This window comes from Polypterus senegalus, chromosome 1 (genome assembly GCF_016835505.1).
Source record: "Polypterus senegalus isolate Bchr_013 chromosome 1, ASM1683550v1, whole genome shotgun sequence".
Classification (NCBI taxonomy): Eukaryota; Metazoa; Chordata; class Cladistia; order Polypteriformes; family Polypteridae; genus Polypterus; species Polypterus senegalus.
The window spans coordinates 175593427-175610706 of NC_053154.1; the positions used below are offsets into that span (position 1 = coordinate 175593427).

Genomic DNA, 17280 nt, shown 5'->3' on the forward strand with positions numbered 1-17280 from the left:
AGATAGGCAGTATAATAGTAAGAACAAAAATGAAACTCCAAGAAAAAATCCCAAGGAAATGAAAAAATGTGAATAAGAGTGTAATAGAATAATCTGAATAATAAAAAAATAATAATAGAAGAAGAAACAGCAGAAGATGGTAAAATAGGTACAAATGCAAAAATATAAAGAAATAAATCATTAGTAGATACACTTAAATACAAAAAAGTAATGATGAGTGGAGAGCATAACATAGTGACATATTGTATAACATATTACCAACTGATGCATGCGTAGCTGCACCACAGCAACAGGACAGCATCTACAGATGTCAAGTATGACACACAAAGACATTATCAACAAAAAAGAACATAAGAAAAAAACTTAAAAAAACATACAAATATTGCAAACATCAGAACTTGTCCAAAAGAGCTAGATATCATGACAGTAGATTGCAAGGGTGGAGGAGTTTGAGTGTCTGAGCATTACCATTTCCAGCCCCCCAACATGGGAACTCAGTACATTCTTCATGGTCAAAAAGGCTCACCAATAGCTAATGTTCTGAGACTGTTGAAACAGTTCTGAGTGTCAGAGGATTAAAGAAACTGCTAGAGAGTTGTGCACCTCTTCTAAAGCCACTGGATGCCCTCTTGCCCTATTCATTCTGTGATTCCAGACTAGCATGCCATAAAGATCTTTTTTGACATATTGCTCTCCAATCGCAATCTGTCTTCTCTGTTAAATGGTCCAGGTCTATAGATGCTCTTAGTTTCATTACATTACATCTTGACCTCATCATCTCTTGCTTGCAGTGTTATCCTAGTCTAATGTGCTTTTTTTCTACTGATGTTCTACTTATATGCTTCACTGTGGCATTATGGCATGAACGTGAGCAGGGGTTTACACAAAATTTTTGTCACCTGACATTATTTGCTGCTTTGTGTTTATAATTTTCCCTGTTTTCTGTTTTTTCTTTTTAAGGCTTGCCATTGTTATTCTATTTCTTGGTATCATAACATAACTGGTTATGCTGATAGTTCATGTTGCCACATGGGGTTTATTCATTTAGGACTGGAAGCTATTTTTCCAGTTGTAAAGGGAGAATGGTGAGAACATTAGCTCTTCTAAACTTCTATCTACTTGGTAGATATTTTGTTTGCTCTTTCATACAGTGCTATATTGAGCATATTGTCTTTTTGCAAATCTTTCTTTTTTAGGTGTTTTGGAGAGAGTAGATAGTTCAGATAAACTCATGCTGGCAGTGCAGATGAAGCAAGATCATGAACACTCAGTATAGGGTTATTGTTTAGTTCCCTTTTCACGTTAACATTAAACTTAGCTTGGGATTTGCAACTTGTGCTGTTTTTACCAAATCTTCCCCTTATAAATACAGTTCAGGAATCTAAGTGGTTTATATTTGTTGGCTTGTATTAGCTTGCATTGTGTGACAATTTAAAACCCAATTTATCAAATTAATGTACACCATTAAATTTGTTCAGATATCTGGTGACAGGATAATAAATCTTGCTGATGGCAGGAAATAAGCATATGCATATTTGTGTGGAATTAATAAAAGACTGTATCCTGAAGACACTATGTATGAGTATAAAACTCCAATTAATGAGGTACATGAGAAAAAGTACTTTTAATTTTTTTTTTTTTTTGCATTATTAGTGTGCCTTTTTTACATAATTTTAAAGATATCTATAATTAACACAATGAAGTTCCTTTGAGTGATTATGCGAGAAAATGATACAGCACAACATCTTATTTATTTGTTCATCAGATTAGAATATTTTAAGCTTTGTGCCTTCCTGGAATTATGAGTAATTTACAAGCATATTGTGATGGGCACATAAGTTCCTTTCATTCACTACCACTAGATTCATGGTCATCTGCCTTTAGCTGTAATTTACACCTTTAAGCATCCAGTGCTTTTACTTACAAGTCCTTAGCAACACATGCATTTCGGTTCTGAAATACCGTCTGTAGCTCCGGATTCTGCTGAAGCATAGATGGAGACTGTAATGTGAGAAGACAACAACAACTGTTTAGACAAGAAAGACTGATCCACATACTGGTATTGGAGCTAACCATGAATCATGAAGTTGTGATACATGAAGGAACATTTCTGGTACACAAGATTTTTAGACCTAATGTGACAAGAAGTATCAAGTCACTTTAGACACCCTTGAGATTGTGTGATGTACATGGCAGAAGCAATTCCTGAAATAGTAAGCCATCCTTAGAAACAATAAGTCATATGGAAAAAGTAATTACTGAGGACCTTAGCATTCAAGTGAGCGTGGTACAGAGAATAGCAAATGTGCTGCTTAATGGATTACAGTTATCAAACAAGGGCCTCCACTTTAAAATGTGTCTTTAATTACAGTCTTACTTGAAATGTGAGCATACCAGATTTTACTAGTACATGCATACAAAACATTTACAAATAGCAGATGATCTTGATTTGGAAATGAAAATAATTATTTTACTATTTAAGAAAAGATTAAGGGAAATAATAAGCATGAATTTTAATAATAATGTGCATTAGGAAGTGCATGCATGCTGTCAAACTATAATATAGACACATTTTCACTCGAAAATTGCACAGTGGCAATAGAGTGGATTAAAAGCCTAATATTGTCTAAATGAACAGGAAAATGGCCATTAATGGCAAGAGGATGGCTTACTGTGCATAGGTTCTAGAGTAGCTTTTACAGTTAAAATAAGTATACAGATTATTCTAGTTGCTGTTTTGCTTTTAAACGAGTATTGTTAGTAATTCATGAAAATTAAACTTCTTAAAAGTTTTTGGTTGTCTTAGTTCCTGAAAGATAGTGAACTATAGGAATAAACTGTGTGAACTTGAACCCGGACACAGACAGACGAACATCATTGTTTCACCCAACACACCCTTTATTTACAATATTTACAGTTTAGATCAATCAGTGCACGTCCCAGTGCCTCCAGCACCATTCCCCCAAAATCCAAGGCACACAGTCCAATTGCCTTTCTGGCCGCCTCCAGTCCTCTCTCCAGCTCCGTCTCTCTTCCACCCGACTTCCGCCATCGACTGAAGGGAGGCAGCCCCTTAAATAGGAACCCGGATGGGCTCCAGCCGCTTTCCGGCACTCCTCCGTAGTCACGCCTCAGTGTGGCGGAAGTGCCGGCTGCGCACCCGGAAGCCGTCCGGGTGTCTCCTGTTGTCTTCCCCCAAGTACTTCCTGGTGTGGCGGAAGTGCTGGGCTCCAGGGATATTCAGGCACCGGGGCGCCGCCTGGTGGTGGCCATGGGTCCCTACAGGGCTGGGCTTCCAAGCCCTTTACCCGAGGCCCCCAACATAACCAGGGCGGACGCCCCCCTCGCAGTCTGGAGGAGGCACAAGCCCTCCTCCGGTCCTCCTGAGCGTCCCGGCCGGGCTCCCGCCCCGGCTGGATGCCACAACTGACAGAGTCAGCTTTATATATGCAATAGAGTAAAAAATGAGAATTAATACCAAACTTCCATTAGTAGATGATATTGTGATTAGTGCTATTGTGTTTTTTGTTTTCTTTCTATACCAGTTTGCTGAATCTAGTAATGCGTCGATTTTTACTGTTTCAGCCATTTTAACAGTGCTAATATAATTTTGCATCTTCCTGGGACAACATTTTGAATTTGTTTTGATTTTGTGTCATTATTGCTTTTTGGTTGCTATGAGGTGGTGTCCAAGCCTGCATGCCACATGATGTCACAGGTTAGTATGTATAATGGTTAGAGGTGTAGACTTCATCATTATCTGAGTTTGCTGATACTTCTGAGAACAAACTATTTACGTGTAGGTTTATAGATGTTTGGGCAATAACTAGGTTTTTAATTTTGACTACAGCTTTTGTGTTTCATTTTGATTTTGGCACTAGGTTACCGACTTCATGGAAAAGACTTTTCATTTGGTAACAGCTACCATTTATCCCTCTTCCTTTTGCACTTGTGGCATGGCATGCATTTTCCTATGTATGGCACAACAGGTTGCCCCTTGGATAGTTTTGCTTCTTCAGAGCTCTAAAGTTATGAGTTCAACACAGTCTGTCCATGTCTGTATGAGTTTTCCTTTCACATCCTCAATAAATGCATGGGTTCTACATTAGCCAAGTATAATGAAGATATTCATGTGAGTTTCTCTACAAAAGACTGAAGCTTTTTGCTGGGCTGTTTTTTTTGCCTTCAGGCAATAGATCCCCGGTTAGGCAGCAATACCAAGGTGTCCTGAAATAGATAAGTGGGCTAGAAAAGGATTGACAGACTTTTTCATTACCCAAGCATTGTCATTAAAGTTTCTTTTATAGTACAATTACATTCAAATTGATATATGCAGATGTACTGTATAAGCATCAAAACATCTGTCTAAAAAGTCTATACAATTTTTATATTTATTCTAATAGGATGCTAATGTGGAATCAAAACTGCCTGGCTGACTACTTAGGCCCCTGCCCTAGTCAGACATTTAAGGTATTAAATTCAATTCTATTCACTATAATAAAGCTATTTAACACTACAGTTACTGGATGTTACAATCAGATGGCACACTAAAATAAAAATATTAATAAATGTTCTGAAGTTCCCTGGTTTATGTAAACCATAGGGAGACTAAAGATTTGATGGGAGAGCACCTGATGTAAAAGCCTATAATACTCTTAATTGCTACCTCATCCTGTGATGTTAAGTTTAGAATTGGGATCGGGTAAGATTGTCTTTAAACAATAAAAGACTAAAATATTAAAGAGGAGATGTAACATAGACAAACTTACCCGATCCCAATTCTAAACTTAACATCACAGGATGAGGTAGCAACTGTAACCCTAACGCCTAATGTTAAGTCAGTAGACAACATAAATGATAATTTTATACATCGAACGTCTAATTTTAAACAATAAAAGACTAAAAGATTAAAGATAAGATGTAACATAGACAAACTTACCCGATCCCAATTCTAAACTTAACATCACAGGATGAGGTAGCAACTGTAACCCTAGCGCCTAATGTTAAGTCAGTATACAACATAAAAGATAACTTAAACTAGCCAAAACAGCTACTGGTGCAACAAAGCTGAGCTTCAATTAGCAGTAAAAGTGTGTGCCTGCTTACTAAACTAGCTCCTAAATCAGCATTAGAACAAGATGGTACTAAAAAAGTAAAGCAGAAAAGGGGACAGCCTTAAACAAACAGGAACATTAAACAAACAAAACATAGTGAAAAATATAAAACAAAATTATATCCTAAAGCTTATACACAAATGGAAAGTGTGGTTAGAAAATATTAAGAAAATGAACAAACCATGCCTCAAATTTTTATAAGCTGTGCTTTAAATTTAAATAGTTAATTTAAAAAACCACTAAATGCTATTAAATGTGATACCATCCTCTTTAAAACCTATAATAGCATGTCATGCTATGAATATGTTACAACAATTCCCCTTCAGTTGTATTTTTAATCATTATCTATATAACACGGCAAAGTAACATGAGAAACAGACCCTAGAACTTCTTAGTTGTTACAGCTACTGTCCACTACTCTATCAATCAATCACAGAGATCTATTCTATAATGACTACATGTATTCTCTGATCCCCGACTTTCCTGCCACAATTTTCAAATTTCCTTTTTGTGGAAGCTCTTTTCTTCAGACAGGCTCAATGATGCTTTAATGTGAGTATTTAATTTAACTATTACAACTCAAGTCTATCACCAATTTAATTTCAAAGTAAACTGACAGAACCTACGCAGAAGCCCATGGAAATCCCACATAAATAAATTGAGGGCAAAAGGCAAAAGTAAATATGGAGCTTTCAAAATCACATATACAGTAGAGTCTTGCTTATCCTACCTTCACTTATCCAACATTCCGTATTATCCGACGTCCCACCACAAAAAAAAAGAAAAAAGCATCACTCGGCAACAAGAACTGCAAGTTACGAGCGTGATCGTAGTCTATTTTTTGTTGCTCCTGACTCTACCGCAGCTAATTACAGTGGAACCTCAGTTTGCGAGCATAATTCGTTCTGGAAATGTGCTCGCAGTCCAAAGCACTTGTACAGTATATCAATGCGAATTTCCCCATAAGAAATAATGGAAATTCAGATGATTCGTTCCACAAAACAAAACTATTCATATAAAAATGATTAATACAAAATATAAAGTCAAAATACATAAAGCAAATTAACCTGCACTGTACCTTTGAAAAGAATCATGGCTGGTGTGAGTGAGTTTCTAAACTCTTGTGGGATTCCACCCAACGGGACGACACGCGGAAGAGCGTCCCAAAGCAATCACAGTCTCCCAGCGCTGTAGCAGTTCGCCATAAAAGTGAATCCTAAAAGATCGCGAACATGCTATAAGCGCCTGCCATCAATGAGAGATAAAAGGAACAAGGAACATTATAAATGCGCAGGGCACAGTGTTACTTTCCCCCGACCCTGCCTGACTGTTGTTTCTGTGTATAGGAGAATGGCAGATCCTGCTGCAATAAATAACCACGCTGTTGCTGTTTCAAGCTTAATAAAGCTGGAGTTGCTAAAGTATTGAGTCTCAGCTTCGTGTTTTCGGGTGCAAGACAGGTACTCGAACGTCACAGCACAAACACACACACACACACGCAGTCACAATGTTGTAGTAAACAGTATACGCTCGTACGGATGTTGACTATATGAGTGATGGAGTTAAGGCTCTAGAAACTGCAATTAATTACATTGAACAACAAGAAGAAGCTACAGGAAACGACATAATGATGCTGCAAAGATGCCGAGACTTGACAGCGAAGAAATGGCACTCGTCAGGAAAGCAAACTACGATCAAAAATATCTTTAAATCATCACAGGACTGAACTTTACAAGTACAGTACATACTGTATTTAACATCAGACAATTCTGATTTTTTCAGTTAATTTATTCAGTTGTTTTGTTGTAAAACATGATTATTAGGTTCGTAATGTGTAAAATTATAACATAGTTTGACGTTTAATAGGCTTTTTCTTAACATCTGCCATTATCCAATATTTTCACTTATCCGACGTTTTACCGGCCCGTTTATGTCGGATAAGTGACACTCTACTGTAGCTCAGTTTTACTTTTCTCATCTCATACTGAAAGTTGCATTAAATGGCTGACAGTTCTAATTGTAGAGACATTAATAGCTAAAAACACTTCTGGCTGTTGCAGCTAGCTAAGATGGTTCTGACCTAGGCTGATGAATACTTAAAATAATGAGATGCTATGTTAAAAAAAACAAAAAAGTATGTGGCTCTTAAATAATAATATATTCTAGTCTAATGCATTAAAATGCCCATGTTGTAAGACTCTTAAATTTGAAAGGGGTCAGGGCTGCATGCTTTTTTAAAGTACTGTAATTTGTACTGTTTGTTTTATTGCTAGGAATATTTCTGATCATTTTAAATTGGACTTTTATGAAAGAGTCAAATTTGCCTTAAAAAGTATAGTTACATGTAACTATAACATTTTTACAATGTTAAAACGTATTGAAATAGTATCTTCCTTGCTATTAACTTATTCATAGTATAGAAACAGTGTTGATATCTGTATTTAATACTGTATTATATTAATGTATATAGGCATGCAACTACTAATTAACTTCATCCAGGAATTTATCATGTTATCATATGTAAGAAAATACACAAAACCATGTGAAAGAGTTGGGGATCCACTTGATACTTGAAATGAAGTTATGAAAATATGTCTTTACAGACAGGAGTCCAAAATAGAACTGAAGAGATAAACAAAAATGGCTGTCATATATAATCAGAAAAAGGAAGTGATATAATGGCAGAGTGGCATCTTAGGACCGTAAATGACATCAGGAGTAGGTGGGTTCTTGGGACTGGTACAGGAAGTAGTGTTAGGTTGTCTTCTGGGGAGCAGATGTGGTGTTAGGTTGACGGTTAATCATTTGTCCTGCAGGAAAAGAAGAGAAAGAGTTAGAGGACAGCGCCAACCCCTGGTCTGGCGGGAACATGCACTTACTTGGGCCCATAAATTGTCTCCTAATTGCATGTGTGTGACACATAATTTTATTTTGCCTTTTACTTCATAAATGTTGGTTCTAAATTGGAGTGTTTAAGCCTCTAAGAAATTGACAAAAATAGAAGATGAAAAATTAGCCAAGAATTATACCAAACAATTTTGCACACACTTAAATATTTTTAAAGGGAAAAATTTGGAAATCAATGACAATATGGGTCCACACCAGTTTAATCTACAAATCCTTCATCTCTCTACAATTGTCAATAGGCTAAAAGAAACAAAGATGAGACATCCATCCATCCTCTAACCCGCTGAATCCGAATACAGGGTCACGGGGGACTGCTGGAGCCAATCCCAGCCAACACAGGGCACAAGGCAGGAACCAATCCTGAGCAGGGTGCCAACCCACTGCAGGACACACACAAACACACCCACACACGCTATTTAGAATCACACAATTTAGAATCGCCAATCCACCTAACCTGCATGTCTTTGGATTGTGGGAGGAAACCCACACAGACACAGGGAGAACATGCAAACTCCACACAGGGAGGACCCGGGAAGCGAACCCAGGTCTCCTAACTGCAAGGCAGCAGCGATACCACTGCACCACCGTGCCGCCTATAAGATGAGACATGTAACTGCTTATTTATAAGGAAACCAGAATATCACAGAAAATAAGACAATTGTGGCAACAAGATCATGGCAGCAGTACCCCTTGTGCATAGCACATTTGATGACATCATTGACTCCTAATGCTATAAGGTCACACAGTACATAACATAAATGCAGACCCAAAAAGACTAATGCAAAGAATTATGCTGATAATTGCTACTATCATGAGAGCATAAGTGCCCCTGCTGTGTCTGTCAAAGTCATTATGCTTCTTAATTTAAGTGTTTCTATTGATTATATTGCAGATATCACTCTGTTGCAAAGACCTCTGAATAATGTTAGGTGCATTCTAGGTGCTATTCATCCTACATTTCATATCATTTTGGATATGAGCAAAAGTATGATATTGGCTCCAGCAGACTCCCGTGACCCTGTAGTTGGGATTCAGCGGGTTGGAAAATGGATGGATGGATGAATGATGACTGTACACCTTTGGTCTTTTCTGAAATGTAAATTTTGATCTTAATTAGTAAAGAGGGGCACTCTGCTTTATAGCACAGAAAATGATGCAGGGATCAATTTCCCAAAGAAGTTTCTATCTATGCCTACAGTGATCCTGAATTTAATTATGCTGGTACAAGAATGTTTTATATGGGGTTTTATTTATAGATTATTTACATAAGAAATATTAAATGAAAGGTGTCAAAAACCATGATTTTTGTATATTTTGATTAGGAATCAAGGCATGCCAGTGTATTCAGTAGTCTGTCACGAGGGTATCTTGTTAAATTTCAGGCTAGCAGTTGAGAACATACACTTGTTTCAATCTGTTCATAAATGAAGAATTAAAATTCAGTTGTTGTTAAGCATGAATGAGGCAGAGTATCCTTTAAAGTATGAGAATAGAGAATAGTGAAACTCAAATGAAGAGTGTTATCAGTGGTATGTACTGTGTAAAATCACCAAATCAAAAAGAGCTAGATAATGCATAAAGTCAACACTAAGCAGAGTCAAAAGCAAAAGTGAAAAAGCTTAAAAGAAAATTGTTCCAGGAAACCACAAGAAATGTGACATAGTCTTTCCTTTAAGGTTTTGCTGCTTTCTAAGCATGCACCTCAATCCTTTAAAGATGGGTCATGTAAAAATACAGATCATGCCCGAAAGCAACACTTAGCCTTATAATAAATAACCTGTTCTAAAATGGTGGAGCATGATGATGTAACAAAAAGAACAGCAAAGAAAAACAATTGAACAAAATAACTACAGAATCATGACAGTACAGCAAACCCTCGTTTATCGCGGTTAATCCATTTCAGACTCTACTGCGATAAATGAATTTCCGCGAAGTAGGATTCTTTATTAATAAATCTAATATTTTCGCAGTTAGAGTAAAGAAAACCTCTTTACGACCTTCTAAGTACGTTTTTATCATTATTGGAGCCCTCTAGACATGAAATAACACCCTTTAGTCAAAAGTTTAAACTGTGCTCCATGACAAGACAGAGATGGAAGTTCTTTCTTACAATTAAAAGAATGCAAACATATCTTCCTCTTCAAAGAAGTGCGCGTCAGGAGCGGAGAATGTCAGTGAGAGAGAGAAAAGTAAACAATCAAAAATCAATAGGGCTGTTGTAAGTGGAAGCACCGCGATAAAGCGGTCGTAAAAAGGGATCAATGTAAAGGTAGTATTTCAGCATTTTTTAGAGAAGCGTCCATATCTTCTAAGCAAACAGCCTCTGTGCAGACAGCCCCTCTGCTCACACCCCCTCCGTCAGGCACAGAGAATGTCAGAGAGAGTGAGAGAGGCCGAAAAAAGCAAACAATCAAAAATCAATACGTGCTGTTAGATTGCTTTTAAGTGTGCGAAGCACCGCGCGAGGGAAGCATATCGTATATCATTGAGGAGTTTTATTTAATACGTAATACGTGCTCTGATTGGGTAGCTTCTCAGCCATTCGCCAATAGTGTCCCTTGTATGAAATCAACTGGGCAAACAAACTGAGGAAGCATGTACCATAAATTAAAAGACCCATTGTCTGCAGAAATCTGCGAACCAGCAAAAAATCTGTGATATATATTTAGATATGCTTACATTTAAAATCTGCGATGGAGTGATGCCGCGAAAGTCAAAGCGCGATATAGCGAGGGATCACATCCACAATATTCCAGGTATCCTTAGCATGCTAAATTGATCATTGACTGCGACATGCAATATACAAGGTGTCACACACGTGTGCATGGGAGATGGTTGGGCTCAAATACTGTTGTTTCTCAGTTGGACCAGGGGTTGACGTTGTCATCTGATCCTTTCTCCTCTTTTCCCTCTGCAGACCAGCCAAAGACCAAGCCCTTCAACGAAGTCACCTCCAGTCCATCCACTGATGACATCACTTCCAGCACCCTCTGATGACATCACTTCCAGTATCCTGAACCCACCTTCAGACAACATCACTTCCTATTCTGGATTCCCTGATTGCACCTCTTCCTGTTCTGGCCATATTTATAGACCAGACTCATCCTGTTAGCTCAGTGCTGTTCAGGACTCAAATCTGTAAAAATGTGTTTCTTTTTTAATGCTAATTTTCAAGTATACAGGGTGGCCAAACCTTTTTGTTGTCTACTGCCTTATCTCTTGACAAAGGCTACTGAGGCCTTGTTCATGGAGGTGGGCTGATTGGTAGCAGCCATGCTTCATTTGTTACCATGAACACAGCCAACCACTTTGCCCGTGAGTTCCTTATTTGTACCTGGCAACAGTTAGCTTCTTGGCAAGGCTGACAGCCAATTTCATTTGCTATTCTTCATGTACAGTATATAGTATCAAATAGCTGTGATAAAACTCGCACGCATTGTTTAAGTTGAAAGTCAATTGTGAGTGCAATCTTTCTGAATATGACTAGCTAGGTTTTCAGATATTGTGTTTTGATTAACTGGTAACATGTGTTGTTCTATCGCCATGCACAAATTCTTTGTCATTTTGTCTGAACGCCAGTCACTAGCTTTTACGTTGTGGACGCTAGAGGCGCTGTTGCCCCATTGAACCCACCAGACAGATGTCCAAGAAACACGTTTAAAACACCAAGAAGATTCTTTAGTAATATTTCTTCAATAATAGTGCACAAAGCACCACACATTCCACAATTCTCTAATAAATCAATAACAATAATCAATAATAAACAATAACCAATCCTCCACTCCCAGCAGCTCTATCACACTTCCTCCCAACTCGGCTCTATCTGCTGGGTTTCCCACAGTCCTTTTAAAGTCCATGACCCAGAAGTATTCCTTCTCTGGGTCAAATGCTTTCTTTAAGTATCCTGGAAGTTTTGCGGGTTTCTGTCCTTGTGACTTTGAAGTACTTCCAGGTTAACTGCACGGTAATAGTCCCCTGGTTCTTGGTGAGCACCCACGGCACCCAACAGGGCTGAAGAGATGGACTCTATGTCCCATACTGCCCTGTGGGAATCTGAGGAACCACTTCCATCCAGGGGAGCTGACATGTAGCATCCTGGGGGATGTAGTGCTCAGAAAACACTGGATTCTTTAGTTGAGGGACGTCCCGGCTAGGCTGAAACGCCAGCCGTCCATCACAACCTATTAGCACTATTGAAGTGCTATGCTGCTGCAGTACTGCCTTGAAAGTGGTATGGCCATGTTAGTATATGGTAATGCACTGTTGACGTGCTGCCTAATATTTCACCACAGTATTACACAGTTACTGTAGTTGTGAACTTTGTCACCCTTTTGCTTGAAGTTATCCCAGTCAAAGCTACATTTAGCAAGATTTGTTTACATTGAAGGTGTCAGTTCTGCTTCTGAATGTGAAATAGTGTGATGTGTAGCTTAAATGCTGCCCCAGTGTTTCAACTTAAATAAACAACATGTCTCAAAGTAACCATGTATTGTGCATTGCAGTGCAGCAAGACAATTAAACTTCCCAGCACAAATTTAAGTATGTAATTGATAAGATCATTCAGTTTAAACCTTTAACATAAGTTACTTAAATAATACTTAACCATTAGCATACCTTTTCTAAGGGTGGACACAATTCATGAAGAAATTAATACAGTTAAGTGGCCTTTAGCATAGTTTAGCTAAACATGCTGCAACAGAATGTAGTAGATCTCAGGCTGGCAGAAATGTGTGTGTCTGATGTTTAGCTTTGCCTTCAGATATAATAATATTCTTTCTATAAAGTATGTAGATGTTAAATTATAGTTTTATATGTTACTTACCTCATGTAGTTTGTAGTAATGGCCAGGAAAATATTTTCATGTCTGATTTTCATGGAGAATGGAGATAACCAACTCTCTGATAGAATGTGCATCTATAACCCACATCAATCAACATAAAAATATCCATTAAAAATCTCATATCACTCATGTCACATAATCCAAACAACATAAAAATGTGCATTAAAAATCTCATATTACTCATGTCACATAATCCACACATCAAGTCATCCAGCCGTATCCAGTCGAGAATATGTGTTCACATGGTAACAAGCTCTTGAACTGAAGACAAGAATCTTGATGAATGGATAAGGGGAGAGACAGATCTTTAATTCTATCAGAAAGTGTTACCTCTTCTGACCAGTACTCCCCAAACACCAAACAGAACCTCACAGACTCAGTCTCAGGTTCAAACACCAACTTATATTTTGCAAAGTATCTTTAACAGGCTTCTTCAGTCATAGCACTGCAAAGCAAAGCAAACTCTTTCTCTTCTCTCTCCTCAACTCCTCCGAGAAGAGTAGTGTCCAACTCTGACTGGACCCAGCACTTCCCATGCCACAACGCTGCACTTTGGAAGTATTTTCAGGTCAAGTGGAAATCTCCTAAGAAGTTACTGGACAACTTTGAAGGCTACAAAACTAGCTTGTTATTAAATTTAAATTCAAATCAATTGTAAATGTATTTCCTTAGACTCATTTGTAGTCACTGATGCAACAATGATGGTGTTTTTTTTTGGATGCCATCACCTTTTCTAGTTAAATAACTTGCTCAGCATCCTTTGATGTCATATTCTTTCTTTATTGTTCTTGGGGGCTTCCACATTGTTTTTCATCTTTAATTGGCAAAGTAAATCCTGCATAAAACCCCCTGTTTATCTTATTAATGCTTGTTCAACCAGAGTGTTCTTTAAACTTACAAGATAAATATGATCACTGCAGGTGGCAGAGCTATTGCCAGCAACTTTGGAATTATCTGCTTACCAAAGTCTGGCATGATCTATTAGTATCAGTGTTTATAATAAGACTGAAAAACAAGTATTTTAGAATTATTGAGAATCAGTTATATTTTTGCCTGTCTCGTTATTTGTTTTAAAACTATTGTTGTGACAATAATAACAGCCAGCTATTACTTATCTATTTCCATTCTCTTTCTTTTCCTTGTGTCCAGGGTGCATCAACACAAACTCTTCTACAATCAAATGGCTTATTTTGTCCTTGGAGTGGACACCTCACAGTGCTTAAGGGAATGGCATCACCAGTGAAATATTTAATCATTCAATATCACAGTTTCAACAGATTTATGAGTATTGGGCAGCCTCTGCATTTGAAGTGCAGATTCTCTTGACATTCTCTTAACACTGCCTCAAGGTTTATTTTCTTCAAAGCTGCCAACTAGCCTAAGAAATGTAAGTATTTTCAGAGCTCTTTATTCATATTGTTAAATAATTTGTGTTTTATTACTAGATTCTTCTTATTTATTTTTTTTTTTTGTAATATGGACATTACTGAATTTGGTAACATCTGTCTGATGGTCATGTTTTGCAGGATGATTTTTGTATTCTGGAGTCTCCAATCTCTCAACACATACCACTCTCTTGTATGTTCTTACCTCAGTTTTATGCCCATTGGCTTTTTATGTCATCTTTACTTACCATTTTATTATTTTTCCCTCCTCTCTCCTACACATTTGTAGGTACAGTGACACTCTGAATCTGTGATCAGGAGATTTCTTGTTTCTTTTTCACTATTTAGGGCTGTTTGCTCAGCTCCTTTATAGGATAGTACTGGTATTGCCCGGTAAAGGTATAGATGCTGTTGTTGTTTCATTAAAAACCTGATCTGCATGCTAGTCAGATGCTTTCTACCTACACTTTTTATTATCATACAGACAAACCGTACCAGCAGCATTTGCAAAAAATGTTTAGGATAATTTTCAAAATGCACCGGCTTTTGGTTATCAATAATTAAAATGCATTCAAGCTCAGCAAAATACAATGCCTCCAGACAGTTTAACGAAGTATTCAATTAAACATTTTCTGTGTTCAGTGCAGCACACAGCTTCAGAATTGTTGTTCCAGCTCATTCTAAATGACTTCATTAAGAACTTATCAGGAAGAACAACTAATATGATTGATTACAGTTTTTATGAACTGTTAAGCTGCCTGTTTTCTAACCAAAGTAAGGATCAAAGAAATCTGTTAGCCGAGGAGCCTTAAAAAGGAGCCATCTATCTTGAAGGACAAACTATTATAAAAACAGTACTCAAGATTAGCAGATCAACAGCAGAAGTTTGAGTCTTGGTTCACTTTAATGTGCATCACAAAATAAAATGAGATATACTCTATACCTTCCTCCTTCTCTTTTGTAACCCTCTGACTTTCAGGTTCTCATCTCATCTCTTCAGGGGTTGTACTGAGGTGTCACCTGTTGCATGGCTGAACTCGGGTCCTAGTCTGGGATCCTGACTTGGTTTGTCATGTGGTGGGTGTGGCAATGTGCTGTATCAGGGCATGGTCCTAACCTCTCTCTCTCTCTCTTTCTCTCTTCAAGGGTCATGTTCTTATCTAAGATCTTCCCCTTCAATGTTTACAGCATTGTGACTAAATTTACATTACTCAAGACCAGAAAATGTACAAAAGGGAATGGGAAAAACCACAAAAAATGAAATCAAAATAGTGCTAAATTCACAAAATCCAACCAATACTTGTGTAAAATAATCAATTAAATTCTATGGTTAAAAATAAATAATTTATGTGTATAACAACTGGCTTTTTATGTGCACGTTACAGAGAGTTTAATAGTCATATTGCCTGTGGAAAGAAGCTATTGCACATTCTGTCTGTTTTTATGGAGCAATATCTTCTACCAGATGGCAAGAGATTAAACAGCTCATGAGAGGGGTGTGAGGAGTCTCTCACAATGCACAGGGCTTTTTTCTTGCATCTGTCCTTAAAAATGTCCTCAATGGAGGGGAGAGAGACCCCGATAACCCTCACCACATGTAGCAGAGTCTTCCTATCAGACACACTGCAGTTTCCGAGCCAGGATGTGATGCAGCTGATCAAGACCCTCTCAGTAGTACCTGGTAGAAGATGGTGAGGACGGGAGGAAGGATTCACACTCTCTTCAGCTTCCTAAGGAAGTGCAACCTATGCTGAACTTTCTTGACCTGGTGTGTGGTATTGAGAGTCCAGGAGAGATCCTCAGTAATTTAGACACCCAAGAATTTTGTGCTGCTGACTGTACATGAGAGCCACTGATATGCAGTGGGGAATGTTCAGCCTTTGTTCTGAAGTCCATAATAGTATTACCTTCAGTACTAATGATGAATGAATAGAGCTATCTATAACAGGGCATGTTTTGTCTTGGTAGAGTAATATATTACTCTACTTTCTCACTTTGTATTATTAATATGTAGCCTTTGTCAGAATGCCTCAAATCCCACAGATTTACTTCTGTTTATAAGGTATTGTACCATATACTTCTCCTCACCTTCCCTTCTACATTTATAACCTCAGGCAATTAAGTGTAGTAAAAGACTAGCAGGAGTTAAGTTACACTTTAAATAATGTATTATTGATATTAATAAATAATGACAATTTGCAAATTACATTTGAATATTGGAAATCATACATCCTGATAAATGGTGATGTGTAGTTTCAGGCAGCACACAGACTTGTTAGTTACTTAAAATGTCTCTAGTTAAGTCCTTATTTTTAGTCAGCTTTCTTCAGAAGAGGCCATATGCCTGTCTCAATATGGCTGCTGAGCTGTGCTCTTCATTTGTGTTGTCCTTTTCAGTTCATGGTGTGAGATTCTCCTTTATTAGTTGGTAAGAGAGAAAGAGAGAGAGAGAGGGGTAAAGCAAGCAAATTTCTACATTTTTCTGTCCAAACCCTACAGCCAATAGGATGTCATGGTACTTAAAGGTTTCTGATACAAGCCAATTCCAAGCACCCATACTTCAGACCAATAGGGCAGAGAATACCTTCACACCTGCCCCCAAAACCATATGTTAAGGTGAAGCTTGTCAACTAGGCAGTCTGGCTTTCCTTTGGGGGTTGATTGAGAGAGTCTAGCAGAGAATCACTTGCCATACGTGTTTGAGGCACTTCTCCCAAGCCTGTTGTAAATAAAATCACTATCCTGACTTAGTCCTAGGGGGTAAACATGAATGCTTCTCACTAGTGTAACACTAATATTATTATTACCAGAGCAGCAAGGCTCAGTTATTCCGTTCTTTTAACTGAAACTAGTCCGTCCTTTCTAATAGCCTTGTGAGAAAGATCCCCATATCTGGCTTTGTCTATAGTATGTTCATAGAGCATTATATTGCTTTATTTTGGTAAAGGGGCTGTAATCTTGACATTAAAAGTTCTTTAATATTAAAAGAAATCATCCATTCCATCAGACTCATGTGACTGGTTAAGTTGTTTCA

At 37.8% G+C, this 17280-nt stretch overlaps 1 long non-coding RNA gene across 1 annotated transcript in view; it reads left to right on the forward strand.

Annotated features, from left to right (window-relative positions):
- The window catches only part of LOC120535502, a 47866-nt gene extending 32332 nt beyond the window's left edge, over positions 1-15534 (forward strand). The window contains exons 2-4 of the long non-coding RNA XR_005634914.1: positions 10939-11336; positions 14011-14248; positions 15393-15534. This is a non-coding gene — a long non-coding RNA (uncharacterized LOC120535502). The remainder of the gene's footprint in view (positions 1-10938; positions 11337-14010; positions 14249-15392) is intronic.
- Positions 15535-17280: the final 1746 nt, after the last annotated feature.